The sequence below is a fragment of the Muscardinus avellanarius genome (genome assembly GCF_963383645.1).
Source record: "Muscardinus avellanarius genome assembly, chromosome: X".
Classification (NCBI taxonomy): Eukaryota; Metazoa; Chordata; class Mammalia; order Rodentia; family Gliridae; genus Muscardinus; species Muscardinus avellanarius.
Window position 1 is genome coordinate 94069768 of NC_137792.1, and position 27675 is coordinate 94097442.

The window sequence follows — 27675 nt, forward strand, 5'->3', positions numbered from 1 at the left end:
GGTAGTTTTGATTTGCATCTCCCTGATTGCCAATGATGTTGAGCATTTTTTCATGCATGTATTGGTCATTTGGATTTCTTCTTTTGTGTAGTGTCTATTTAGTTCGCTTGCCCATTTTGTTATTGGATACTTTGTTTTCTTAGTGTTAAGTTTCTTGAGTTCTTTGTATATTCTAGATATTAGTCCTCTATCGGAGGTGTAGGTGGCAAAAATCTTCTCCCATTCTGTTGGCTCTCGATTGAGGTTCTTGACAGTTTCCTTGGCTGAACAGAAGCTCTTCAGTTTTATGCAATACCATATATTGATTCAGCTTTTAATTTGTTGTGCATTTGGGTTCTTGTTGAGAAAGTGTTTATCTGTGCCTATGTGTTGCAATGTTGGACCTATGACCTCTTCAAGAAGCCTCAAGGTCTCTGGTCTAATTTTCAAGTTTTTGATCCATCTTGAATTGACTCTTGTGCAGGGTGAGGAAGTGGGATTAATTTCCAGTGTTCTGCATATGGTTAACCAGTTTTGCCAAAACCATTTGTTGAAGAGGCTATCTTTTTTCTAGTGTATGTTTTTGGCCCCTTTGTCAAAAATCAATTGGCTGAAAGTATGTGGACTTTTTTCTGGGTCTTCTATTCTGCTCCATTGGTCTATGTATCTGTATTTTGCCAGTAACATGCTGTTTTTATTACAATGGCTTTGTAGTATAGTTTAAAGTCAGGTGTTGTGATTCCTCCTGCATGGTTTTTGTTGCTGAGAACTACTTTGGCTATTCTGGGGGTTTTGTTGTTCCAAATTTATTTAAGGACTGATTTTTCTATGTCTGTGAGGAATGATCTTGGTAGTTTAATGGGGATTGTGTTAAATCTGTAGATCACTTTTGGAAGGTGGCCATTTTAATGATATTTATTCTGCCAATCCATGAACATGGAAGATCTTTCCATCTTCTAAGTCCTTCTTCGATTTCTTGTTTCAATGTTTTATAATTTTCTTATAGAGATCTTTTACCTCCTTGGTTAAGTTTATTCCTAAGTATTTTATTTTTTTTGGGGGGAGATCCTGAGTAGAAGTCTTTTCTGAATTTCTTTTTCAGTGGATTTATAGTTGGTGTACAGGAAAGCTTCTGATTTTTTAAGATTGTGTATCCAGATACTTTGCTGAATTTGTTGATCAGTTCTATAAGCCATTTGGTTGAGTCTGTAGGGTCTTCTTGGTATAGTATCATGTCATCTACAAATAGTGAAAGTTTGAGTTCTTCTTTTCCTATTTGTACTCCATTGATTTCCTTTTATTGCCTTATTGCTCTGGCTAGATTCTCAAGAACCATATTGAAGAGAAGTGATAATGGACATCCTTGTCTTGTTTCTATTTTTAGGGGGAATTCTTGAAGTTTTTCCCCATTTAATATGATGTTGGTGGTGGGCTTATTCTAGATTGCCTTTATGATGTTGAGATATGTTCCTTCTATTCCAATTATCTGCAGTGTTTTTTATCATAAATGGATGTTGAATTTTATCAAATGCTTTTTCAGCATCTATTGAAATGATCATGTGGTTTTTGTCTTTGATTTTGTTTATATGATGAATTACATGGATTGTTTTTTGTATATTTAACCAGCCTTGCATCCCTGGGATGAACCCTACCTGGTCATGGTGTATGATTTTCTTGAAGTGGTTTTGAATGCATGTTGCTAGTATTTTGTTTAATAGTTTTAACTCTTAAATTCATCAGAGATATAGGCCTGCATTTTTCCTTCTTTGAGCTGTCTTTATTTGGTTTGGGTATTAGTGTGATGTTGGCATCATAGAATGTATTTTGGAGAGTCCTGGTTTTTTCTCTTTCACAAAATATTCTGAGGAGTATTGGAGTTAGCTCTCCTATGAAGTTTTTAAAGAATTCACTTGGAAAACTATCTGGTCCTGGGCTTTTCTTTGATGGTAAGCTCTTTATTGCTGTTTCAATCTCTTTGATTGTTATTGGTTGGTTTAAGTGTTCTATATCTTCTTGACTCAGTTTAGGAAGGTTGTATTTATCTAGGAATTTGTCAATTTCCTCCAGATTTTCCATTTTGTTGGAGTATAATTTTTCAAAGTAGTTTCTGATAATACTCTGAATTTCTACACTGTCAGTAGTAATGGCTTCTTTTTCATCTCTTATCTTCATAATTTGGGTTGATTCTCTCCTTTTTAAAGTTAGGTTGGCTAGTGGTTTGTCTATCTTTTTAAATTTTTTTCAAGAAACCAGCTTTTGGTTTTGTTTATTTTCTGTACTTTTTAAAATTCTCTATTTCATTCATTTCTGCTCTAATTTTAATAATTCCCTGTCTTCTACTGGCTTTGGGGTTCAATTGTTTCTGCTTTTCAAGGGTTTGAGGTGTGTCGTTAGGTTATTTACTTGAAGATTTTCTGTTTTTCTTATGTGAGCACACAGTGGTAAACATTTTCCTCTTAATATTGCCTTCAAAGTGTCCCAGAGGTTTTGATATCTGCTGTATCTTTATTTTCATTTGTTTCTAGAAATTTCTTGATTTCACCTCGTACATCTTGTATAACCTATTCTTCATTCAGAATGTAATGTTCAATCTCCACATGTTTATTTTGTTTCTCTGGGTCTTATAGTTGATTTCTAGTTTCATTCCATTGTGGTATGCAATTACACAGGGAAGTATGTAACATTTTTTAAATATGCTAGTGCTCATTTTGTGTCCAAGGATGTGATATATTTTGGAGAAGGTTCCCTGAGCACCTGAGAAAAAGGAAACTCCGCTGTTGTTGGGTGATATATTCTATATGTGTCCAATAGGTCCATTTGATTAATGGTGTTCTTTAGTTCTGAGGCATCTTTACTAACCATTTGTCTTTAAGATCGGTCTAATATTGTGAGAGGTGTGTTGAATTCTCCCAGTTTTATTGTATTGGGATTTATGTGTGACTTCATGTCACAAAGAATTTGATTTATGAAAGTAGCTGCACTATGTTTGGGGTATAGATGTTGATTATTGTTATTTCCTCTTGCTGGATTATTCCTTTTACCAGTAAAATATTACCTTCTTTGTCTCTTCTAATAAGTTTGGGTTTGAAATCTAACTTGTCTGATATCATAGTTGCTACTCCTGCTTGCCTTCAAGTTTCAGTAGCATATTACCTTGCTCCAGCCCTTTACCTTGAGTTTGTTCCTATCTTTACTTGTAAGGTGTGTTTCTTGTAAGCAGTAGATGGATGGATTCTGGTTTTTAATCCATCTTGCCACTTTATGTCTTTTTATTGCAGATTTGAAGCCATTTTCATTCAGTGTGTTTATTTTTTTAATTTATTTTTATTGGTGCATTGTAATCATATATCACATTGGAATACAAGACTTGAGAGGATATACAAGCACACATCATCCAATTTGCCCTCATCCACTCCCCATCACATTCCCTCTCCCTACCTCGATCCCATGCTTGTTTGTTGATTAACCTTGATACATTTGTTTATGTACCTCCTGCGTTTTAAAGAGGCTCCATCCTCCCCTATTCCATACCCTCTGATTGGTCACCTTAATTGCTTTGCTATAGGGCCCTTTCTATAACTCGAACTCTTCCTTTTCCCCCTTTCCTCCTAGTTATTGCTGATTAGGGGAAGCATCTGATTTTTATTTTCTGCGATGTTTCTCCGTGCATGTCGTGTAGCAAGTACCGATCCCACTCTTGACTGCCCCAGTAGTGGCCTGGCTACCCGGTGGACTGATCCAGACCTCGCTGGCTCAAGCAGCGGCCTTGCCTCATGGGAGGCCCCGATTCTGGCCTCGCTGGCCCCCACACTGGCCTAACCCCTCGGCTAGCTCCAATCCCGGTCTCGGTGGCCACAGCACCAGCCTAGCCTCGAGGCAGGCTCCATTTCAGCCTCGCTGACCTTGGCATTGGCCTAACCACTCTACAGACTCCAATCCTAGCCTCGGAGGCCCTAGCACCAGCCTTGCCTCACAACAGGTTCCGATCCCAACCCTGCTGGCCCCAGCACCGGCCTAACCCCTTGGCAAGCTCCGATCCTGAGAAATGAGCCCTTTAAAAGGCAACCCTAACCTAAAGATCTTGTTCTGAGATAATGTCTAATCACTTCTCATAAATTACATCAAGAATTGAAGATGCTTAGCTTTTGTTGTTTTATGATTGCTTAATGTAAAGAAAGTACCAAAATTCTTCTTGGGAGTACCAGGAAACAACAGTTATCTCCTGGTACACTCTATGCCATAGACTCATAGGTACTCAGTGTGATTATTGAGAGATAATTTTTAATTCCTAACATGTTAAGATTTTATTTCTGTTTGAGATACTGTTTATTCTTCTTTGCTTAGTTATCTGCTGAATGGGAAATCTTGTTTCTTTGGTTCTGGCATGTATTACCTAATTCTTTGTAAGTAATCTCCCCGAGTATTTTCTCTAGTGCTGGTTTTAAAGACATAACTTCCTTCAGTTTCCCTTTGTCATGGAAGCTTCTTATTTCCCAATCTAATTCGATAGATAGTTTTGCTGGATAGGAAATTTTTCGCTGGAAGTTGTTTTCTTTCAGAGTTTGGAATATGTTACTCCAAGCCCTTCTGGCTTTTATGACTTAGTTTGGGAATTCTGGAGTGATTCTAATTGGTTTGCCTCTGAATGTCACTTGGCCTTTTGTTTTTGTTGCATTTAAGATTTCTCCTTGGCTTCCACATTAGTCATTGTGACAATTATGTGGCATGGGTAACCTCTTATCTGATTCTGTCTAAAGGAAGTTCTATAAGTTTCCTGGACCTGTGTATCGACCTCTTGCTCTATGTTTGGAAAATTTTCTGCTATTACTTCCTTGAAGAGATTTTTGATACCTTTGGTTTCACCTTCTTTTTCTTCCTCTATTCCAATTATTCTTAGGTTAGCTCTCTTAAAATGGGCCCATATTTCTTCAATGTCAAATTCCTGCTATTGGATTTTTTTTTCTAAATTATAAACTATGCATTCATTTTTGGAGTGATCATTTTCTAGGAGCGAGATTCTATTCTCCATGTGGTCTAATTGATTGTTTATGCTTTGAATTGAGGCCTTTACTTCAAGTATTGCATCCTTTATTTCTTTTAGACTGTCTCTGAATTATTTTCAAAGTTCCTGCATTATTTCTACAGTTATTTTCCTGATTTGATCTTCTAGAGATCTATGAATTTCTGTGTTATCACGTTCTGATGTTGTGGGGTTGTGAACATTCATTGCTCCATTGTTATTTCTCTTTCCCATGATTTTGGAAGTTTGTGCCTTCTCTGGGTTTTTCCCTGGATCATTACGACTTCACTCGGGGTGCTCTGGATCTCGATTCTGTGGTAATCTCCATCATCACTACTCCTTTACTGTATTGCAAAGTTTCAGACACAGGGAGGTAATCGAGGCTGTGTGAGACCATGGGGGTGCCAGGCTGTGTGTTTTTCCATGGGGAGCTGCCACTAGGGTGTGGTATCTCTGCCACCACTACTCCTTCACTGGGTTGGACTGCAAAATCTCAGGCACAGAGAGATTATTAGAGCTGCGCAAGTCCCTGTGGGTGAGTACTGGGATTTTTCCTTTAGGAGCCGCAATTTGACTCACGGTTGTTGAGTGCACTGATGTTAGCTGTTGCAGACTCAGTCAACTCACTGCTGCCGCCACTGGCAATATGTTGCTGGTGCCACACCCTCGTCCATGAGGCTGGTGTATTTCTTTTCTGGTTTTGAGCTCCACTCTGTATCCCTGGAGGGCATGCTGAGCCTGGCCCCAGGAGTTTTAGATGTTCCTTGCACCGAAAAAACTGGTGAATACACCCAGTTGTTCCGCAGCTGCTCACTTCAGCTCCCTGTCCACCCCTCCTCTCTGGAGCCTGGTGGATTGTTGAGTGCGCTGATCTGGAGCCATCCGTTGAACTTGCTACTGCTGCCGCAGTATTGTGCTGCTGTCGTCCCCTCAGCCATCAGGCCGACATATCTCCTCTCTGATTTTGAGCTCCGTTCTGTGTCCCCCTCTTCTCTGGAGCCTGGTGCTGCAAGGGAAGATGGTGCCATTGCGGCTCCCGGCAATTTCTTTATAAAGAGAAAATGTTCACAGTTCTGGAGGATCTAGTCCAAAATTGAGCAGTCGCATTGTGCTGGGCCTCTGTTGAAGGTAGTACATTATGGCAGATCATGCAGTGGAGGAAATTTCTCACCTCACAGCTGGAAAGCAAAGAGAGGAGAAGAGATCAGGAATTCATAATCCCCTTTATGGGCACATCCCTAATTACCTAATTATCCCTTACCTCCTAAAGGTCCCTCTACCTCCCAGTAATGCCACTCTGGGTACCAAGCCCTGAACCCATGGAAACATGGACCACTGGGGGAGACTCATCCAAGCCATAACATGCAGCCATCATGAAAAATAGTATGATATTTCTTAAGAAGATTGAAAGACCTGGAGCACATCATGTTAAGTGACATCAGCCAAGCACAGAAAGAGAAGGGACCTCTGTTTTCTCTAATATGCCCAGGGCACCAAGCACAATCTCAATTTATGCCATTTTCAGTATGATCCATATAAAAATAAAATAAAATAAAAAGAATAAAAATACAATTATCAGCAAATCCACTTGTAGGTACATACCCAGAAGAATAGAAAGCAGGGCTTCAGAAAGATATTTGTTCACCTGTGTATACTAAAACATTATTTGCATTATTTTCCAAAAGGTAGAAGTAACACAAGTATTCACTATGGAAGAAAGGATGAGCACAATGAGATATGTATCTGTGAGGGAATATTATTCAGCATTAAATGAGGAAAAAATTTGGTTCATACAATATGGATGAATATTTAGGATATTATTCTAAGTGAAAAAATCCCATTGAGAAAAGTGAATCCTGTATAATTTCATTTATAAGATATTCCTGAAGCAGTCAAATTCATAGCGTGGTAGTTGTCAACAATCAGAAAAAATAAATGAGGAGTTATTTAATGGATATAAAGTTTCAGTTCTGCAAGATGAAGATTTCTAGGGATTGGTTGCACAGCAATGTTAAGGTACTTAATGCTACAGAACTATAGGGTTCTGTAGGGTTAACATGATATTTTATCTTCTGCATATTTTAGCACAACTTTTTTTCTTTTTATACCTCATATATTAGTTATATATACATATATATAATTATTATTATTATTATTATTATTATTAGTGCATTGTAGTCAAACATCACAATAGAATACATGACTTGTGAGGGCATGCAAGCAAACATCATCCAATTAGCCCCTATCTCCTCCCCATCCCATTCCCTCCCCTTCCCTTGATCCCATGCTTGATTTAGTGATTAACATTGATTTGTGTATATCATATGTTTTCAAGAAATTCCATCTTCCCCCATCCCATCCCCCCTGATTGGTCAGCCTAATTGCTCTTCCATGGGGCCCTTTCTTCAACTAGATCTCCTCCCATTACCCATTTCTTCCTAGTTTTTGCATATTAGGGAAAGCATCTGATTTTCTATTTTCTGTATGTTTCTCTTGCATTGCAAGTTTTGATCCCGCTCCTGAAGGCCCCAGTGCCAGCCTGGCGCCCCTGCAGACTCTGATCCCGGGCTCACTGGCTCAAGCACCAGCCTTGTCTCATGGCAGGTCCCAATCCCGGCCTCACTGACCCTGGCTCCGGCCTTACCCCTTGGCAGGCTCCCATGCCAGCCTCAGAGGCCCCGCACTGGCTTTGCCTCACGGCAGGCTCTGATCCAAGTCTTACTGGTCCTGGCACTAGCCTCACCCCTTGGCGGGCTTTGATCCTTGCCTTGGAGGCCCCAGAACAGGCCTTGCCTCACAGCAGGCTCCGATCCCGGGCCCGCTATCCCAGGCACCGGCCTAACTCCTCAGCAGCCTCCAATCCCAGCCTCAGAGGCCCCAGCACCGGCCTTGCCTCATGGCAGGCTCCAATCCTGGCCTTTAGCACAACTTTTCAAAGATTGGTTTGGAAACCATCCTTAATCCCTGCTCCCATAAAATTGAGGCAGGGTACAGAAGAAAGGCAGGGAATGTTTATTTGTGAAGATGTACTGTTTCAGAGTCTCAGCAGGAAACATAATTTCTTAGATAATCAATTAAATTCTAATAAAGGAAATGTACAAAGGGTTAGTGAGACACCAGAACAGTAGCAACAGCAGGGCTCCATTGTCAACCCTATAGGAGAAGAATCAAGAGGAGGGAATAGAACTCTGGGACCATGATGTGGAAGCCAACTGGCAGAAGTTAGAGTCGGGGCACCAAAGCAGAGAGGAAGCAGAAGAGAAATATCCAGAGCTACATCTTTCCACCTTTGTATCTTAGACAGGAACCTCCCATTGACTAAACCCAACTGAAAGCCAGCCAGAAATGGTTCTGGGCTATATAGTCTGCTGGAGTTAACCTTTTAAGGCACTTTTTTTAAGGCACTTCTCTTCTTTTAAGAAGAGAGTGGACATTAGGTATATACACAGGCACACTTGGGTTCTAGTCCTAACCATGGAGCTTTATGCCAGTCATTTAACCTATTCTTATTTTTAGTAACTTATGAATTTGTATATTGTAATCTGTGTCCTCCCTGAGAAGTACTTGGTGAGTCTCAAATACATTGACACGACAGACTGCTTTTGACCTTACAAAGTGCAACTTAACATGAGGAAATAATGATTCTTTCACTCTTTCTTTGGTCCTTTCTTTCCTCTTCTTGGGAAAATGAGAAACATGATGAGCAGAGTGAGGAAACTTAAATGGGTGGGAGACCTGTGGCCTCATGCAAGGAACTCACTCACTCTAAGCCTCAGTGTTTACAAACACTTGAACCAGATGTTCTTATCAATGCCCTTTTTAATTCCAAAGACTTACTAACTATAGAATGTATCAGCAAATCACACACATGCACACACACACACACACCCTACTTGTTTTTCTTCTCCAAGACTTGCATATATAATTTGCCCAAAACTGATTTGAAAATTTTCTTTTCAAACCAATATTGCCATCCATGAGGACAGGAACTGGGATGTTAATTATTGTACTGTCTTTTGTTGTGGGGGGTTCTGGGCATAGAACCCAAGGACTTTCGACCTCCGAGGTATACCCTCTGCCCAATTTTTTTTATTCTTTATTTTGAAACAGTATCTTACTAAGTTGCAAAGGGCCTAAGTAGCCGAGGCTGTTCGTGAACCACGAGCCTCTGGTCTCAACCTCCTGAATGCTGGGATTACAAGCGTGTGCCACCACACATGGCTTGCACTGTCTTTTAAATCATACTGTGTGGGAAACCTTCCCTAGAATAACCACCCAAGACAGTATTACCCAGTATGTAACATGTATTTCTCCAGAATGCTGGAGGATAAGTCAATCTGGAAAATGCTCAGACAAGCAAAGAAAAACAGGTATCATTATTGCAGGGTAGTCATAATGTTTAAATATTAAAGGATTTAAAGTTATAGTCTATAATATTGTAATGCACATTGCACACCTCTGAGAAGTAAAGTATGTAGTTTTTTTAATTTTTCAAAGTTACTTAACTATGTAACCCTCCAACAACCCTGCCCAGAGCCCCTCAACTTCTATTGGGAAAATATGAATTGCTGAACCAAGTCTAGTATTCAAACATCCTTTCGGTACATTCATACTTGAGCTCAAAATACACTATATTTATACACTAAAATCTATTTTAGCCCATAACACATGCTCTATCTCTCAGTTCCTTCACTGGTGACCTCTGCAGTTGGTGATGCTTCCATATGGATTTCTTTTTGTGGGAAGGGAGTGGCATAAAAAGGCATCATATCTTACCCAAATCAGGAAAATCATCACCGGTCCAGAATGCCTTTAAAATAAGCTAGTTTCTTGATATTCAGCATTATATAGGCAAGATGAAATGTGATTGTTTATAGTTGTTTAAAACTTTCACATGAACCTCTTCATTTCTACACAACTGAAGTTACTGTGAGCATTTTCATATTACAAAAATCCAGCAAGATTACATATCTTTCCAAGGTTTCTCACTGAGGACCCAAAGCTGTAGATCCAGACATTCCAATTCCAGTGATACCTCTGGAGTGTACAGTACTAGGGACTGAAACCAGGAGCATTCTACCTCCAAGCTACACTTCCAGCCCTTTTAACTTTTTTTTATTGTTGTTGTTCTAAAACAGTCTCACTAGGTTGTTGAGATTCTCACTAAATTGCTGAGGCTGGCCTGAAACCTGTGATAGTTTTTTTCTCTGCCTCCCCAGTACTAGAAATACAACATTGTGCCACCATGTCAGGCCCAATGCTTCTTTTAGTTTACTGATGATAAAAGCAAAAATATGCCCTCAGCTTTGTAATGACCCGAAGTCAATGGAAACTTAGTGCTCAGCATTCCAGTGTGGAACAGAAGGCAAGGGTAAAAGTGTCCTTTCACATCTAGTTAGTCTACAAAGAGGGAGGCACAAAAAGAGTATATTTTTAGGTACTGGGGAAGGAACCCAGGGCCATTTTACCTCCGAGCTATACTCCCCTATTTTTAGTCTTTATTTTGAAACAGGGTCTCCCTGAGTTGCAAAGGGCCTCAAAGTAGCTGAGGCTATCTGCGAACCACGTTCCTCCTGTCTCAGTCTCCCAAATGCTGGAATTACAAGAGTATTTTTAAAGGTTTCATGTTACTGCTTTTTTTTTTTCGGTGCCAGTAATGGAACCCAGGGGCATTCTACCTCCAAGCTACACCACAGCCCTATTTTTTAGTTTTTTTTTTTTTTTAAACAGGGTCTCATTGAGTTGCAAAGGGCCTCACTAAGTAGCTAAGACTGCCAGGGAACTGCAATCTTCCAGTCTCCATCTCCCAAATTCTGGGATTACAAGCATGTGCCACGACACCTGACTTACATGTTACTGCTTTTCTAATCCCCAAAGTTAATTTAACTCATTACAGAAATGTCAGAAACTACAAATAAGCAAATAGAAGAAAAAAATTAAAATATCAATAAACACCCATAACTCCTATCTAGAAGCTGACCCCTTGGTGTCTAAGATTCCAATAGATTGGTTTTTTTTGTTGTTGTTTTTTGTTTTTGTTTTTGTTTTTGTTTGGTGGTACTGGGGTTCCTGGAAGCCCTTCTACCTACGGGCTACACTCCCAGACCTATTTTTACATTTTTATTTGGAAACAGGGTCTCCTAAGCCAGCATGTGCAGCTGGCTTCAAACCTGCGCGATCCTCCCGTCTCTGCCTCCCAAGTGCGGGGATTACAAGCGTGCGCCACCACGCCCGGCAAGATTCCAATAGATTCTATGACACATTTTCTTTCATAGTCTTATGTTGCTGTAATTGTGCTGTTTTTCAGTTGATATTCACAGTTGATGTGGTAGTGTTGTCACAAATACACTGATAGGCTTATCATACTGATGGTACGCGCACGTGGTTTCCCCGCGCTTGGGAAGCAGAGACATAAGGATTGCGCAGGTTCGAAGCCAGCCATGCAAGCTGGCTTAGGAGACCCTGTTTCCAAATAAAAAGATAAAAATAGGTCTGGGAGTGTAGCCCGGAGGTAGAAGGGCTTCCGGGAACCCCAGTACCACCAAAAAAAAAAAAAAAAAAATTATGGCACCTTAGATTTAGTGAGAAATATTATATTTAACCTCAAATTGTGCCAGTTTGCTGGTTTTGAAACTTGCTCTCTTATCACTCCTTTTCCACTCTATTTCTATATAAATAAATATTTTTCTATAAACAACATATGTAGTGAATGCAAAACCTGTCCACTGATCAGATTTACTACATTTTTAATCAAACACCTATGTTGAACATTTAAATTGTTTACCACTCTTCCCAAATACAAATAGCACTGCATAAACAGAAACTAAGTGAGGACTTGAGGTCATACTAGGTGCCAAACATAGTACTGGGTGATAAAAATAGACCAAAAACCAAACAGTCATAAACCCAACTCTCCAGGGATTGAGTAACAGGAAACAAAATACAAGCAAACAAGCCGGGCATGTTTCAGCATTCGGAAGGCTGAGGTGGGAGGATCACAGACAGCCTCAGCTACTTAGGCCCTCTGCAACTCAGTGAGACCCTGCTTCAAAATAAAGACTAAAAAATAGGACTGGGGGTATAGCTCAGAGGTAGAATGCCCCTGGGTTCCATCCCCAGTACTGCAAAAAAAAGAACAAAATACAAGCAAACACATCAATATATATGTATAGAGATTTACAAAATATAAAATAGTATGAATAATAACTTTTCTTTAGACTAGACAATGAAGGAAGGCCTCTCTAAGAGGGCTGAGATCTGAAGGATGAGAAAAACAACCAGTGAGCTGAAGTTTGCACCAAAATAGAACCTATTTATGTACCCTATGAAATACTGAGTCTCTTACTAATATGAAATAATCTCCTTTCTCTTTACCAACCTGGTGGGGTTAGAGGCGAAACTTCATTAGTGTTTTAATTAGCATTTGAAAAATATGCATAAGGGTGAATATATATTTTACTTATTGATGTTTCTTCTCTGGTGGTGTTTTCACCTGTCATCAGATCATGCATGCTACATACATCCATAGCACCAAGCTAGGGTAGTGGCTCTTGAAGTGTGTTCCCTCAGAAAATATTAGAGGAAATCAATACCATCTGGGAACTTGTTAGAAATTCAAATTCTCAGCCCCAACCCAGACTGACTGAATTGAAAACTCTGGGGAGGGGGTGAAGGCCTAACAACCTGAGTTTTAGCAAGCCCTGTATATGATTCTGATATATGGCTAAGTTTGAAAACTTTCTTCTTTAATATAGATATAGGTATAGATATTCTATTGGTGCATTATAGTCTCACATCATAATATAGTTCAGAGTGATAGGGACATGAATACACACAGCACTTGGTGACCTTCCCCTCAGCTCCCTCCCCAATCTCTCTTCCCTGTACATGATATGGAGATTGGTATTGACAATTTCACATATGTATGTAACTTCAATGGAATTTATGAAAATCACTTTCAAAGGGACACTCAAAGATATTTGTGAATGGATGTAGGTCTTCTGACCAATAACTCTACCTGACACAAATCAGCAAATATGGGCCTCAGTTAAAAGAGCAAAAGCTTGAGAAGATTATTCATTTTCCACCCATCCAAATAATATTTTTGAACACCTACTATACACCAGACACTGTGCCAGGTCCTGAAGATTCAAAAAGGCAATAAGACAAGAACACTTCACAAATCTAATTATCTAGTAGAATGATTCCTTGCCAAAATTAATTGAATAGACAAGGAAAGTTCGAGCATGTACTATTTCTAAAGTCTTGAAAAGCAGGGATAATAAATCAATAATAAAGCAAGTAGTTTCTGATCAGGATAGAGGAGGAAAAATATGAGACGAGAAATGGATGAGAATGTCCCTTCGATTTGATTCTGCTGAATTTCCTCTCCAGACTACCCCAGAACAGAGGTAGATTCCAGATGAGAGAAATGCAAAGCTCCTATACAGTTCTCATTATCCCTGGTATTTCTCTAAATTGTATCCAACATTTCCCTTTTCTAGGCTGCATAGTTCTGACTTCCTTGGATTCCTGAAGTGTGCCCCAGGGATTTGCAGTTCCATGTTAATGGGATACATAAAATAGAGTCACCTTGACTTTGTATTTATCTGGTTTATGTAAGCTCTAACCTTTTGCTGCAGTGTAACAGAAATGCCAGCCCTATTTTGTCTAGGCATGTGAATAAACACTCTGATTATAAATAATATATTGGGGACCCTGGCAACTGTGAGAGCATGACAACATGCAGAGGGTCAGGATTTAAGTTACTGATCTAAACCCTGGTGTAGAAGAAAACGCCAAGCTCTAACTCCATTCCTCTTCCCAGGACAATTGTTCATTAAAGTAAGAGCTTTGGAAAGAGCTCTAGAACTTTTCCTTCCAGTGGCACTAAGCCAACAAAGTCATCCAGGCAGGGGTCTAATGATCTCAGTGTCCCACCAAGTCCCACAGCCTTGAACAAACTCTGTCATTCTCTTTTTGTTTTGTGGTGTACTGGGGAGGGTTTGAACCAGGGGTCTTCTAACTCCGAGATGGAACCCCAGCCCAACTGTATTTTTTATTTTAAAAAAGGGTCTTACAGATTTGCCAAGAGCGGCCTCAATCCTGTGATCCTACTGTCTCAGCCTCCAAAATTCTGGGATTTCAGGCATATGCTACCATGCCCATGGGAGTAATTTTTCTTCACCTAGACCAGGGTTTCTCAAGCTCTGAAATTTTGACATTTTGGGCCAGATAATGCTTTGTTTGGGGGCTGTTGTGTGCTTTGTAAGATGATTAGCAGCATCATGGTGTCTACCCACTAGATGCCAGACCTCCTTCCTTATTTGTGACAATTGAAAATGTATCCAGATATCACCAATGTCCCCTGGAGGAGGAGAGCAATGTCACATCAAGGTGAAAACCACTGCTCAAGAAAGCAAAAGCATTTAGAGATTGTGGATATTAACACCTGGGGAACCATATATACTCTATTTTTCAAACCTGATAGATCAAATCCATCTAAAACAAAACAGAAGAAAACCTTTCAGGGTCCACATAAATAAATAATTAACTCCTTACCACCTATAATAAACCCTTAGTTCTTCCAATAACTTTAAATAACCCAGCATTATCAGAGCAATATTTTCACTCTTTAAAGATGAATTCCTGAGGTCAAACAATTAGAGGGCTCAAAAATCAAGTTATGAGCCAAATATGGTACGACACTCTTGTTATCCAAGTACTTAGAAGGCTGAAACAGGAAGATTACAGGTTTGAGAACACCCTCAAAAAGTAGTGAGACTCTCATCAACCTAGTGAGACCATGTTTAAAAATAAAAATAGAATAGATCTGCGGGTATATCTTAGAGGTAGAAGGCCCCTGGGCTCAGTCCCCAGTACCACCAAAAATAAAATTATAATAATTAATCCATACAAATATGTAGCACTCCATATTTCACACATCAGTCATTTTGAATTCAATATAAGTCATTGAGAACTGTTCAGTCCTCATTTTTCCCCTCCCCATTTTCCAACCCTAACCCCTCTCACTATTCTTTTGTGTGTGTGTGTGTGTGTGTGTGTGTGTGTGTGGTACTGGGGTTCCTGGAAACCCTTCTACATCCAGGCTATACTCCCAGACCTATTTTATATATTTTTTAAATTTGGAAACAGGGTCTCTTAAACCAGCGCAGCTGGCTTCAAACCTGCATGATTCTCCTGTCTCCACCTCCCAAGTGTGGGGATTACAAGCATGTGCCACCAAGCCCGGCTCCCCTTTCATTATTCTATATTATTCTATTGGTCTCTCTATTTTTCAGAAGTCCCTTTCATTTCCTATTTTCTCCCTAGCTTCCACATATAAGAAAACATATGACCTTTGAATTTTTGACTGGCTAATTTGACTTTGCATAATATTCTCTAGTTGCATATATTTTCCTGCAAAACAAAATTTTGCTCATATTTGCAGCTATTTAAAATTCTACTGTGTGTATATACCATTTTTTCCTGTCCACTAATCCTTAAATGGATACCTAAGTTGGTTTTGTAACTTGGCTATTGTGAATTGTGCTGTTATAAACATGGCTATGCATGTATCATTATAGTATTCTGATGTTAGTTCTTTGGGAAAGATTCCAAGGAATGCTATGTCTGTATCATACAGTAGTTCCATTCCTAATATTTTGAGAAACCTTGTTATTGATCTCCATAGTAGTTGTACCAATTTATAATCCCAACAACAAATGTATAATAGTTCCTATTTCCCCACATCCTCATCAGCATTTATTGTTTGTATTCTTCATGATGGTCATTCTAACTGGAATTAGATGGAATCTCAGTGTAGTTTTGATTTGCATTTCTCTTATTGCTAGTAATGTTGAACATTTTTGCATATTTATTTGCCATTTATGTTTCTTCTTTTGTGAAGTATTTATTCAGTTCTGTTCCTCATTTTTATTAGGTTGCTTGTTTTTGGTGTTAAGTGTTTTTAGTTTTTTATATATTCCAGATTTTAGTCCTCTATCAGAGGAGTAGCTGGCAAAGATTTTCTCCCATTGTGAGTCTCTGTTTTCAGACTCTTGTTTCTTTTGCTGTAAGAATATTTTTAATTTTATTCCATCATATTTATTAATTTTAGTTTGATTTCCTGAGCTGTGGGGGTCTTATTGAGGAAGTCTCTACATAACCTATATGTTGGAGTGTTGGTACCATGTTTTCTTCTAATAATTGCAAAGATTCTTGTCTACTTTCTATGTCTTTGATACAACTTTAGTTGACTTCTGCAGGGAGAGAACTAGAAGTCTAATTTTATTTTTCTACATATGAATATCCAGTTTCCCCACCACCATTTGTTGAAAAGAGTCTTTTCTTCAGTGTATGTTTTTGCTCCTCTGTGGAAAATCGATTAGCTATGAGAGAATGGATTTATCTCTTTATCTTCTATTCTATTCCATTGGTCTATGTGTCTGTTTTTGTGCCAATGCCATACTGTCCTTATTAGCATAACTCTGGAAATTAGATATTGTGATGTCTCCAGCAGGGTTCTTATTGCTCAGACTTGCTTTTGCAATTCTGCATCTTTTGTTCTTCTATATAAATATTATTTTAAGTAATATGTTCAGATACTTTTGGTAGTACTGGGGTTCCTGGAAGCCCTTCTCCTCTGGACTACACTCCCAGACACCTATTTTTTATATTTTTATTTGGAAACAGGGTCTCTTAAGACAGTGAGGCTGGCTTCAAACCTGCGCAATCCTCCTGTCTCCGCCTCCCAAGCGAGGGGATTACAAGCATGCGCCACTATACCTGGCTGTTCAGATATTTTTAAAAGGCAGGCATACAAAATCATTTCAAGAAAATAAAATTACATGATTTTCTGTATTTCAAAATAATCCTTGTTAACTACAATTTAACTAAAGCTTGGTTTCATCCTCAAACTATAACTACAATGTTCCTTTCTACTTTACTTCAAGGCTTTATTTTATTTTTTCAAAATAAGGTTCTTTTCTCACTAGTACAGGACTTCAAGATAATGAGGGTCTACATCTGAACATGTGTAAAATTATGAATATGACATGGTTAACCTGGACAACCACTGGTGGGAGGGAGGAAGGGAAAACGGGACGGGGAGGAGAAGGCACCAAATATAGTTTAAATGTATACTATTTATGTTCAATAAAAATTGTTAAAAGAAAAAAATAAATAAAATATACACATAAAAAAGATTTCTATTTGGTTTACCAACAAAAGAGCTATGAGATCTTTTCTCAAGTAGAGCAAGTGTTTCTTCTTCCCAAGTTTCTCTCTTAAGCTTTCAGGGAAAGAACTTTGAGATTGAGAAAAGAGTTTGTAAGACCACTTCTCCTTTTGAGTTCCCTCTAGCCTTATTGCTGCTTTTCAACTATGAAACAGCAATGTATTCCTATTGAAAGTAGAGTCATATAAATTTTTTCTTATCAGAATGAAGTAAGTTTTCAATCTAGATTTTCAAAAGGATAGCAACATTGCTCCTTTTAATTGGTGTTCCCAAAAGTATCTGTTTGGCTTAGTATAACTTAAAATTTACCAATGAAGAATTCCCCTAGCATATTGCTAACTGCCAGGAACATTTACAGAATGCATTCTGCCAAAGATCAAACTTTTGATCTAAGACACATAAGCTTAAGCTCACACCAAAACAGCAAATCAAAGAACACACTCATTCAAGTACTTTTCATAGGGAGATGTACAATGATTGCATCTGAAATATACTGGCACAATGTAATAAACAATGTTGAGGTTGTCAGTGAACTTTAAAGGTGAGACTTTGTAGGCTTGACACTGTGATCAGGACTGTGATAACTCAGGAGAAATGAAAGCCACAATTCCTACTATAAGATTTATAATCGGCTGACACGATGAGATTCCCAAATAAAGCATTTATTGATCAGTATAATAGGCACATAAATACATATTCAAGACAGTGAGCATGGTTAGTATAATATATAATTATAAACAAGAGAGTTTCATGGGGAAGAACTGAAAAATATATTTTACAAAGTATATACATGAGACAAGCATACTTCTAGAGAAGATACTAAAGCTCAAAAAGACAAAGAGAAAATCTGATAGGATTGCAGGTCAGATGGGAATTTGCCTATAAGGAGCAGAAATTAGGGTGCAGAAATGTAGCCAAGTTATATTATAGAGGGTCTTAAAGGCATAGAGTTTGAAAGAACTAATTTTTTGGTAGTACATGGGATACACGCCAAACCTACCTTTTTTATTTGTTATTTAGAACGAGTGCCATCACATGCTGGCCTCAAACCTGTGCTCTTCTGGTCTAAGCCTAAAATGTACTGGGATTATAAGTGTGTGCCTCTACACCTGGCTCTTTTGTGCCACCATGCCCAGCTGACCAATTAATAGTACTTTTAGCATGCCCCTGTATGAAGACTGGGCTCTGACGAATTAAGAATGAGGACTAAATCCAGAGAAGATCCATAAATTGCCACTAGTGATACAAGAGAAGTTGGATATGGGGAATTGAAAAGGACCAATCCATGAGATGAGAAGAATCATGACCTTGAGGAGGTATACAAGGAAGATAAAAACATTACTAATACTAGAAGCCCAGACACAGAGAAGACAGAAGAGCTCTGTTTTTTATGATGAACTTTTCAGGGTAAAAATACTTGTGCAAAAGAGACAACTAAAGATGTGGTCCCAGACAGAGGATGATAGTTAAATGGAAAAATGCATTCTTGTCTTTTAGAGCAACTAAGCACAGCCCATCAAATTACATCAGGATCTCCAGGTCCATTGCAACATCTTTTATTTTTCCTCCAAATATTCAATACCATTTATCTTCCTTTCCCATAGATCCTGCATTTAATGGCTTTCATATTGTTCAGGAAACTTGATTGTAACACTGTCATTTTGTGTGTTCCAGCCAGAAGGCTTATACTAAAGTCTTTACAGAAGACAATTTTCGGATAAGATATGCACTTGTCATATCTGCAGCAGGCATCTGTCAGCCTCATCATAGGCTACACATAGAGAATTAGTTCCTAATCCTTAACACTCCAGCTTCCCCATGATGCTGCTCCTCCTGAGTTGATTGAGACATGCAAATTAAGTTTAGTTTATTTGATTTTCATTTGAGTAATTTCACTCCTATCCATAAAGTAGCAGATAAAACAAAAATATTTTTGAATTGACTGCTTACTTCAGACTTTTGAGAATGTCATGGGATAAAATACCTTTCAGCAATAAGGGGAGGCAGGTTCATAAAACATGTTTATTTCTTACCACAGAGTTATGTGCAATATAACCCATAAAAAAATAGATCAGAGATTCCTGTCGTTTTCAAGGCACTGGTCCAGAAATCAGCAAACAAAACCTCAGCAAGATATCTTAAATCCTCTTTACTAGCTGACGCAGTCAGTCGTAAGTGAAAAATTAGAGAGACAGAATCTTCAAGGTCACCAAGATGATGTCAGCTTCTTACCGCCAAGGTTGTTAGTAGAATATAACGGGTTCTTCTCAACAGAAGTTTCACTCTCTGAAGTTTCAGTTGCACATGGTCAATTGTGGTTCAAAAAGTTAAAGGAAAAAGTCCAGAAATAAACAATTCATCTGTTTTAAATTGCTGGCTGTCCTGAGAAACATGATGAAATTTTGTACCATCTCATTCTGTCCAGCTTGGAAAATGAATCATCCATTTATCTTGTATCCACACTGTATACATTGTATATTCATCATTCACTTAGTAACAATCAAAGTTATCAAATTTATTGCTTCAGTATCACTATGCTTGTGTTCACACAACCCTTATTTTATTAATAATGGACTCCTAAGTGTTAGAATAATCATGTTTGCAATTTGGACATGCCAAAGAAAAGCCATTAAATATTTCCTTTAACTGAATAGGTGAAAGTATAATTGGATATTTTAAGCAAAAGAGCACACTCACATAACTTTTTACAGTATATTGTTATGATTTTCCTACATTGGTATTAGTGTTGTTTACTCCTTACTACACCTAATTATCACAGATATGTATGTATAGGCAAAAATACAGTGCATATATATATATATATATATATATATATATATATCAGATTCAGTATTATCCATGATTTCAGACATCCACTGAAGGTAATGGTACATATTCCCTGCAGATAATGGGGGTTACTATATAGTAGTGGTTTTAAGACTGTGAACTGGGACAGCTGGGTGTCCTGGTACTCACTTTTAATACCAGTACTTGGGAGGCTAGGACGGGAGTATTGCAGATTTAAGGTCAGTCTCAATAACTTAACAATTTAGCAAGATCCTGTTTCCATGGCTATAGCTTAGAGGTAGAATGCCCCTAGGTTCGTTCAACCCCCAGTAACACATACACACACACACACACACACACACACATACACACACACACACACACACACACACACACACACACACACACTAAAATGTGGATCATAGTGTTTGACTCTCAGGGTTCAAATCTCAAGATCTGCCAACTATTAGCTATATAACCTTAAACAATTTATTTTAGCTGTCTAAGATTCAGTCTTATCCTCTGTAAAATAAGAAATAGATAATACAAATATTCAACTTGCAAACAGGATTGAATGAGTCAATATTTGTTTATTTATTGATACTGGAGATTGAACTAGGGATATTCTACCTCCGAACTATATCCCTAGCACTTTGTATTTTTTAAATTTTGAAATAGGGGATCTTTGACTATCTGAAGATCTAAGTTGCTGAGTCTGACCTCAAACCTGCAATCCTCCTGTCTTAGCCTCACAAGTACAGGTATTACAGGTTTGAACCACCACTATCTGCTGAGTACATTAAAAACATACAGTTTATCTGGGTTTGGTGGTGCATGCCTGTAATACCAGTACTTGGGAGGCTGATAACCGAGAATCAAGATCTAATTGAAGGTTCAAGGACAGCTTCAGCAAGTAATGAGACTCTTATAAACCTACTGAGACCTTGTTTTAAAATAAAAATTAGCCAGGCGTGGTGGCGCACACTTGTAATCCCCGCGCTTGGGAGGCGGAGACAGGAGGATCACGCTGGTTCAGAGCCAGCCTCGCTGGCTTAAGAGACCCTGTTTCCACATAAAAAAGTTAAAAAATAGGTCTGGGAGTGTAGCCCGTGGGAGTGTATCCCAGAGGTAGAAGGGCTTCCAGGAACCCCAGTACCACCAAAATAAATAAATAAATAAATAAATAAATAAATAAATAAATAAATAAAAATTAAATCGGGCTGGGGAGTAATTAAAAGATATAATGCACCTAGATTCAGTCACCAATACCACAAAAATAATAAAATACATAATTTGTATCTGACACATATTAAATATTTAATAGATACTATGGTAATAATTTTAATTTCTTTTTAGACATGTCTCCCTGTCATCAGCCTCATAGGTATTACCAGATAATTATAATTTGAATGCTTATAGTTATTAAGAATTTTTATTTATACAAAATAGAATCACTTGCATCCTTGTATCAAATGTAGCAGATATTTTCATACTTACCCCTCTTCACCTTTTCCACTTTAGTACATAACACTCCAAGTTTATGATACCAAGACTTCCATTTATCTTGCTAAGGGCTTTGCAAGATGTTAGAGCCCACTCTGCCAACCAATGTGGCAGGTTTTGCATAGAGAAGAATTAAGAATTAATGGCTCTCAACCAAAGAATGTTAGGAACCAGTGCACCCTCAACCCTCAGGTCTGATAACTCTTAAGTAGATTTTTTTTTGCAGGTCTGGGGATGGAACCCAGGGGCATTTGACCTCCGAGCTACACCCCCTGCTCTAATTTTAATTTTTATTTTGAAACAGGGTCTCACTAAGTTGCGGAGGGCCTCACTAAGTAGCTGAGGCTGTCCGCGAACCGCGATCCTCCAGTCTCAGCCTCCCAAATGCTGGGATTACAAGCGTGCACCACCACACCTGGCTGAAGTAGATATTTTAAGATTACCTTCAAGAATATCCCCAAAGAGTTAAATCTGAGTGACTATGCTAGCTAGTTTTATTAGGCTTCCTTTAATGTTTGCTTGTTTTTCTCTTTTGTTTCTTACTACACCACTCTTCTACCAATATATTCTTAAATCTCAAAGAAACTACTTCCACTTAAATACTTGTCTCAGGATCTGTTTCTGGAGGAGTTCAAACCAATTTTTTATCCCAAGTCTATGAGACAGATAAGAGTTGATATGATCTATTCACAAGGACACTGAGTTGTTAGGTCATGTGGGGAGTTAATAGAAGAGCTATGCCTAAACCGGGTGAGACAGGAGGATTGTAGTTCATGGACAACCTCAGCTACTTAGTGAGGCCCTTTGCAATCAGTGAGACCCTATTTCAAAATAAAGAATACAAAATAGGGCTAGGGGTGTAGCTTGAAGGTAAAATGCCCTTGAATTCAATCCCCAGTGCCACCAAAAAAAAAAAAAAAAAAAAAGGAAAAAAGCAGAGCTATGCCTAGATCCCAAGCGTCTTGACCACCTGGGTATTTTTTTCTGTTACCAGAATATATATCACAGCTTTTATCTGGTTGTATACAAATAATAATGTCAGCAATTTCCTATTAGCCTCTCTTCAATGCATATCAGTTTATCTCCTAAAAGTCAGTCTGTACCAGGCAGGGAAGGGTCATACTCTAGCTGCCACATTTCATTAAACTTCCTAATGTGTGACATGCATACCTATAAGTTTGTTCTTTAAGTGTATGATCTTACCTATCCATTTACCTAATGAACACTGAATTATCTGTCAGAGTCTATAAATGGACTGTTCTAGTTCATCAAGAGTCTAGCTAATAGAAAAGTTCTAAATTAGCAGGAAATGAATTTTTTAAAGTAACACTTTAGCTGATGGTTATATTGAACACAAATTAATGTTCCTTTGGAAATTTGGTAGGAAACTGGAGACCCAAAAGGCCTCGGGGTCACGTGTCCATATAAATTCTCATTAGATTGGAAGAGCTACAAAACAGCTGGGTAGTGATAGCTCCCTGGTTGATAACTACTGGGTAATAAGACCTTATTTATATAAGGAATCATTATTACAGGGCTTTCTCTGTGTTCTCTATCTCCCACACAAAAGTGAGGTACCCCATAACCCAGGGTATCATAACTGAAATGTTGGTTAAATTGTGCATCTGTTAGATGTAGAGTACAAAAAAATTCTGTCCATTAGGGTCTCTTATTTGGAGAGTCTCCGTAATTAGTGGCCATCTGGTCCCCCATGAAAGATTATAATTAAAGTAACAGTGAAGGAGCTGAGAGAACTCTGAAATACTCGCCTGTGCATGCCTTTCCTCTGAGATACTCAGTACACAGGTGAATGCCAAGGTCATATTGGGCTATTTTTATTTTTCATAAAAATGATTTGGGTCCAGAGCTGGGGATTGAATAAATCACCGATTGAATTAAGTGGCACACACAAGACTTGCTAGCATCTGAATGACCCTCACTGAATATGATTCAGCACATATCTGCTGTTTTCATCGTCCCTGTTTTTTCCAGTTTTTTTAGGGTCTGCATGACAGTAAGAGAGGTTTCTTGCAGCTTTGGGATAAATAAAAAACACTGAGCAAGACCTTTACCTTGGTCAAACATATCTGAACATGTTTTTGTCACTAAAATCATAGGAAAAATTCCTATCAGTTATTCCCAATGAGAATAATCAAAGGAATACTCTTTATTCAAGCTCCCAAAGACCATCTGCTGACTTAGAAATCATCTCTGTCACAACATTCAAACATAGGAATGTGGCCAAACCAGACACTTATTTAAACATGTGAAAAACAATAAAAATAAGAAAGGTTGTATTCTACCCTTTGCTGTCTACCTTATCACCTCCATCTGCAAGATCTGTAGGTGAAAACCTTAAGTCTTCCATGTATTAGGTGCACATACATCTAAGGTTGGAAACCAGGATTGCAGGAAAGGGGTATATAATCCACTAATATGGTTAAGCTATAGCCCTTAGCTCTGGCTTTAATATTTTTCTCAAAGAAGTAAAATAATAAAATTCATTTTAAGAGAACAGAGGGCAGCATGAAACACATGGAAAACTAAGTCTTGGAATAACTTGAATGTTACTGTAAAAAGTGACACTTCACCTTTCCCAGACTCACATTACTAAAACAACATTACTTACCAGTAACATAACTATGTTACTGGTAACATATGAAATCAGGAGCTAAGTTAAAAGGGTTTCTGAGCACCAAGCCCATGCATTTTAGCTCCTGTGTTTACCTTAAGGTGAGCCACAATACGACTTGATTCACCATCTATACAGTTGCATTTCACACATAATTCTAACTATAGTTAGAAAGTCTATATTTTATCGAGAGAGAGAGAGAGAGAGAGAGAGAGAGAGAGAGAGAGAGAGAGAGAGAGAGAACAACTAGGAAAAAACCTGACAAACAACAAACTAACTCTGCAGTGTGGGAACATTTAGTGTTGAAGTAAACATTCTTAGGGCCTGTAATAGGCCCTGAGGGCATCACTGGATACAGCACACTGAGAAGTTTAAAATCATAGGATGGACCCTGAGTCATCAAGAGAAGATCCATTATATTCCATATATTTTGCCTAAGGAGGTAAAGAAGTATGTAGTGCATGGTAGAAAACATTCTAACCAAAGTGGTTAAATTAAAAATTGTTCATATGCAAAGAAATAAATTTAAGTCCCAGAAAATTCTGCTACCTACAAATGTTCCTTTCTCAGAGCTCTGCCTTTTGCTAGAGTTTTACTTCATGTCATTCTGATCTCAACCTTTATAGCTTTCATCATCTCTGGGTAGAAGATGACAAGTTTTCATATGATACTCCCTTTCTATATTTTATATTATTGTAAAGGATCAGAAAGTATCCTCATTCTTATATGAGTGATGAATTTCCAATAAAAATTTAGTGCAAATATAGACACCCCCTAAAGTGATGGAAAATATTCACAAGGTATCTTTGCAGTAGAATGTTGGTTCAGTTAGATTATGGGGCAATTAGTATTATTTCTCATTTGTACACTCAGCCCTTAGTTCCTATTTCACCTGCAGTGACTGCAGCTTCATCAATTTGTCTGATAGGTCCATAACCTATATTTTCTGAAAATGTCAAAGAAACAAAAACTACATATGTTTGTAAGGTACAGTTCTGAGATGTTGGAAAGGGTAAGAACAATGGGCTCAGGACAGAGAGAGACAGAGAGATTATTTAAATGAAAATGAAATTGTATGGATTAGTTACAAGAGCTACTATTAGGACTAAAAATAAGTATCTCTAAGGAAGGGCAACTCTGCAAGAGAGATTTAGAGGGGGAAAGTGCAGGTCAAAATGGCAAAAGAAATTTTACATAGATTTCCCAGTAATTAAAATGGATTGCAGAGGAAGTAGCCAGTGTTAGCAAGATAGAGAAAATCTTATGAGTTCTTTTTAGTCACTCTTTGGTGACAGTGGAGGAGAGGAGGGTTAAAGAACCTGTAGGAGCAACTTTTAAATAGATCAGAACCTTAAGGTGAAGTCATAAAGGCTAGGAAAGGAATATGGACTGTGAAAAGTGATAAGTATGGATGGAGAAAAGACCCATCTAGTAAACCTAGATTACCAGGGGAATTATCTAGGATGGTGGCAATGTAATAATATTTTATCTCAGTGCTTGAGAGCCTGAGACAGAAGGATCATAGGTTGAAGTACATTGTGCAGTAATTTAGCAAAATCTTGTTTGAAAATAAAAATAAAATAAGGCTAGTGTACAGCTCAGGATTAAAATGCTTCTGGGTTCAATCCCCAGTAGCACAAAAATTATTTCAGAGCTGTGCTTAGCAAGAAAGCTTGTACTCCACTAAACAAAACATATTCATAATTGATCAAAGAAGAAAGGAGAGGACGAGTACATTGACAAAACTCATTTGTGGGGACACAATTAAAGGGGATATTATTATTTGGTCAATGAACTTTTCAAACACTGTTTGACTTACATAATCATTTTCAGAATCTTTCCCACCACTCATTAACACTCAAGTATCCCTGGGGATCCTCTAGGCCTAAGTCTCAGAAAAGGCTTCTATTTGGGGAAAACATGAAAACCAGAGTTTCTTTTTTAAGGTTCTGTGTAAGGAAAAGTCTGTACTGAGCAAAAAGTATAGCCTTCCTATGTCAGACCTTTCAGAATAAGCCCTGGGTTTAATGGCCCAGATTGAATTTCAGAGCAATAAGAATGGCATCAGCAAAATGGCAGAATAGGCAGTTCCAAACTCCCATCCCTCCACAAAAACATTAAAAATAAGCAAAAACTCTTAGACCTGAAATTGCCAGAACTCTGGAAAATAGTCAAAGACTTACAAAACATAATCAAATGCTGAATCAAAAAAGGCAAATTCCACATGGTTAAATCTTTGTAGTATTTATTCTTCCTCTTGCCCCATCTCTTCCCAGCTTACCAGTGGTCTTGAATATTCATGTTCCTTGTGTTGAATCCGGGTTCTTAGTTTCAGAAGATGCAGAGCCAATCTTATCAAGAAATTTCTGTGTTGGTCTATTCTTAACTTCCTGGGGGGGGGTCACTGAAGGACTTATACAGAATATTTGTCTCCCTTTTATCAAACTCAGAAAACTCTCAGGGTATAAAGTCAATAGTATACTTATATATCTTAAGGAACTAGAAAAGAAGAACAAAATAAACTCAAAGCTAGCAAAAGAAAGAAAATAATGCTCTTTACACAGAGACTAAATTGAGACAAAAATAATAGAATCAATGAAACAAAATTTGGGTCTTTGATAAAATCTATGTTACTGACAAATCTTTAGAGTGATTAAAGAGAAAGTAAAGAAGATGCAAATTAATAAAATAAGAAATTAAAGTGAGTCCATTACTACCAACCTAACAGAAAATAAAAAAGATTATAATAGAATACTATGAATGGGTATCTAGCAGAACTTTAAATAAACTTGACAAAATGAACAAATTATCTTTGCACCACTTACTGAAACTGATTTTTTTCACTATGAAGGTTTTTAAAATTCTTTATTGGTGCATGTAGTCGTACAACTTAATGGGGTACAAAGTGACAGAGGCATACATGAAATTTAAAACTAAATAAAAATTTTGAACAGTAAAGAGATTGAAGCAGCAATTTTTATTTTTAATTGAAAAAATATAAACAAAGAAAAACTCAGCTCTTGGTGGATTAACTGATGAATTCTAATAAACATTTAAAGAGTAATGAGAATCATTTTTCTTAAATTATTCCAAAAAGTAAACACTCCTTAACTTATTATAATGAAGCCAGCATGACCCTGATACCAAAGTCAAATAAAATATTATAAAATCACAGACCAATATACTTTATAAATACAGATGAAAGTTCTCAACAAAATTTTAGCAAGCTAAATCCAAATTCATATTAAAAAGTATGCATTATGACCAAGTAATATTTGTTCTATGCATGCAAATGTGGTTCAACAAGGAAATCTATCAATATAAAACATAACATTAAGAGAAAAAAATCAAAATCTATCAATATAAAACATAACTAAGAGAAAAAAATCATCTGAATTGATCCAGACATAAATATCAGCAATTTCAGTTTGTAAAATCAAACTACAAAAATGTTTCTAGATACCAACAATGAAGAATTCCAAAAGGAAATTTAAAAATAATTTCATTTGCATCTAA